General features: G+C 45.8%; 1 long non-coding RNA gene across 1 annotated transcript; it reads left to right on the top strand.

Moving 5' to 3' along the window:
* The first annotated feature begins 466 nt into the window (after nt 1-466).
* Nucleotides 467-2,107, top strand: LOC142803931 (uncharacterized). The gene is made up of 2 exons (XR_012894375.1): nt 467-1,272; nt 1,645-2,107. It is a non-coding gene; the product is annotated as an uncharacterized LOC142803931 (long non-coding RNA).
* Nucleotides 2,108-2,767: the final 660 nt, after the last annotated feature.

The raw sequence follows: 2,767 nt of genomic DNA, 5'->3' as shown, positions 1-2,767 counted from the left end.
TATTCGCTTGGATATGTACCGCAGTAAGATGAGGTCCAGCACTTGGTGAGTGACGTGTATCTTCGTCGTAGCCTCTCTTCGCTTAGGTCATGTAGGTGTAGGTGCCGCTTTTTAGCTGAAGTTCATCATAAAGTGCACTTGACGTCGTCCCAAACATGACGAATAATAAATATTGTGTGAATGCAGCGTTTTAGTGACTCAGGGATAAACTAAAGTTTTGCATTTTTGTTAAGTGTTCACTTCAAAAAAATTGTGTCGTTATTGCTTATCGGTTATGCAAAAGACTTAATTGTGCTTCAGGTAACCTTGTACTGTACGTTACACTGCTGTATAGTAAATTCTGACACTTCAGTACCTCAATTGAATGACATGGGGCTGATTCAATTTGAGTTGCCGTGCGCATTTTTAGCATTGGGCAATATTTACACAGACACACCCGCATTCCTATCAAAGTTGAACACAGAAGTCTGCCAGGTTGGTATAGGAATGAGGCAATTAGAAAACTCTAATCAACAATTCTATTCAGAAAACCAACGTTGACTCAAGTGCTGTTATACAATTTGTAGTCGGAGTTTTCTAATTGCCTCACACTTGTTCTAAGATTTGGATTTGCATAAAAGAAGCCAGATTGTCAAAATTAGTACAGACGGCGTGCCTCTCATATGTCGTGTAATTTCAAAGAGAACGGCACCTTTTTTTTCACGTCATCTTGAGAACTTTTGTGGCGTTGTGCTAGACTAACAGGACTAACAGAAGGATGGATTTTGATGTATATCTCGGGTTGAACGCTCCAAAACCACAATATGATCATGAGAGACGCCATAGTGGAGCGCTCCGGAAATTTCGACCACCTGGGGTTCTTTAACGTGCACCCAAATCTGAGCACACGGGCCTACAAACATTTCCGCCTCTATCGGAAATGCAGCCGCCACAGCCGGGATTCGATCCCGCGACCTCCCGGTCAGCAGCCGAGTACCTTAGGCACTAGACCACCGCGGCGGGGCAATACATGATGAAAAGATGTGAGATGGTGATACTTGGAGTGTTGAATAGATGGACGAACGGACACACTGACAGATGCTTGGATGGATGCATGAACGGACGCAGGGGCGGATGCACGGTCGAACGCAGGGACGGACGCACGAAAAGACGCACGCACAAATGGGCGGATGGACGGATGAACGGTCACACAGACGAATGCATGGACGGACGGAACCAAGAACGAATGGACGGACGAACGCTTCGCCACACTCTCCATCATTAACTCCGTGGGTATGCTGTCAATTTTTTATGCTTGCACGCGTGCAATGCGCGGTGACGCCGTAGTGTTCACGCCACCGCGTTTATCACATTCGCAACACCACAACACAACATCAAGAACACAGCCCTGTCACAGTGAAGTCACACTCACTCATGACAAGCTCAAGTTTTGTAAATAATATAGGAAGGTGACAAAACAACAATGTAGCCGCGAATTGTTGGCGCACGTTGTTCGTAACATTGGACCACACAAAGGGTTAAACAGTGGTGGGAGTAGTGAAGGAAAGCGGGAGCGATTTTCGATACTTTTACTAAGGTATAACAAAACCACACAGCTGCCTCATTTTAATCGGGATGATTTCAATATTGACCGTTTACTTTCAGCTGTCTTTGAACGACCAGCAGGCGACGTTGAACGAGACGGTGGACTCTGAGAACCTGGCCGACCTTGTCGCCACAGTGGTCGCGTATGCTGCATACTCTTCGTTACCCCGAAAATACAAGGACGTCAAGTTAGCCACCCTGGACTTATCAACAGAACGCCTGTTCTTCATCAACCACTGTGTGAAATGGTGTGCCGAAGAGTCGGAGGAACAGCACGCGCCGTCCTATTTGCAACGGCACGCACTACCACGCTCGAGATGTATAGTGCCACTGATGAAGATGTCGGAATTCTCCCGCACCTTAAACTGCGCGCCGGAAACTCCTATGAATCCACGCAGGAAGTGCACCTTTTGGTAGCTTCCCTGTTTGTTTTTAACTCTTTGCGAAACGCGTTTTTTCTTCTTTTCATGAAAACAAAGTCAATTATTGACGAAAATAGTAGTAAAAACGTTTGTAAGCGTGACCACATTGAATTGACTCCCGCGACTCTACAAAAGTGCCTAATAATGAGCACTTTAAAGCATTGCAAACCCTGATAGGAAATTGCAGAGCGCCAGTAAACTACGTGTCACCGACACGCATTTACCCGAATGGTCTGCCGACCAACAGCGGGGTAAGAAAACTGTGTACTCCGACCACTTTTGTGATTGCGCCTATTTTATTTGATAGTATGTTAACGATGACTTGAAGTTCAATTCTTGGCGCAGTCTGATTACTTCTGGACCGTCAATGCCTCTTAAGGTGTGAGTTCAAGAGGCAGTGTTGCATTGGTTTCGCTTTAAACTTTGTTTTTCTCGTCGCAGGAAATTTTAGGAGCTTGTCGTAAGCTTTTTATTCTCGCGTCTTGTACTAGAGTGGCGTGCGCCGCCTGCAGCGGCGGCACGCCACTCTTTTTGCCGGAAGCTTACGCAGTGAACACTGTTTGTTTCCGCTTGGCTGCATGGACCCCTCAGAAGCCAAAGCAGCAGCACGGTGGGCTCTCAACGGAGCAGCAGCTCGGCCTCGCCGCCAAAACCTTACAGTGGCAGCCCGGGATATATAACAACGTGGTCACGTCTGTATATATATATATATATATATATATATATGAATATATATATATATATATATATATATATATATA

Source organism: Rhipicephalus microplus, chromosome 3 (genome assembly GCF_043290135.1).
Source record: "Rhipicephalus microplus isolate Deutch F79 chromosome 3, USDA_Rmic, whole genome shotgun sequence".
Classification (NCBI taxonomy): Eukaryota; Metazoa; Arthropoda; class Arachnida; order Ixodida; family Ixodidae; genus Rhipicephalus; species Rhipicephalus microplus.
Note: the sequence above shows the minus strand (reverse complement) of the source record. Positions and strands in the feature narration are given on the sequence as shown.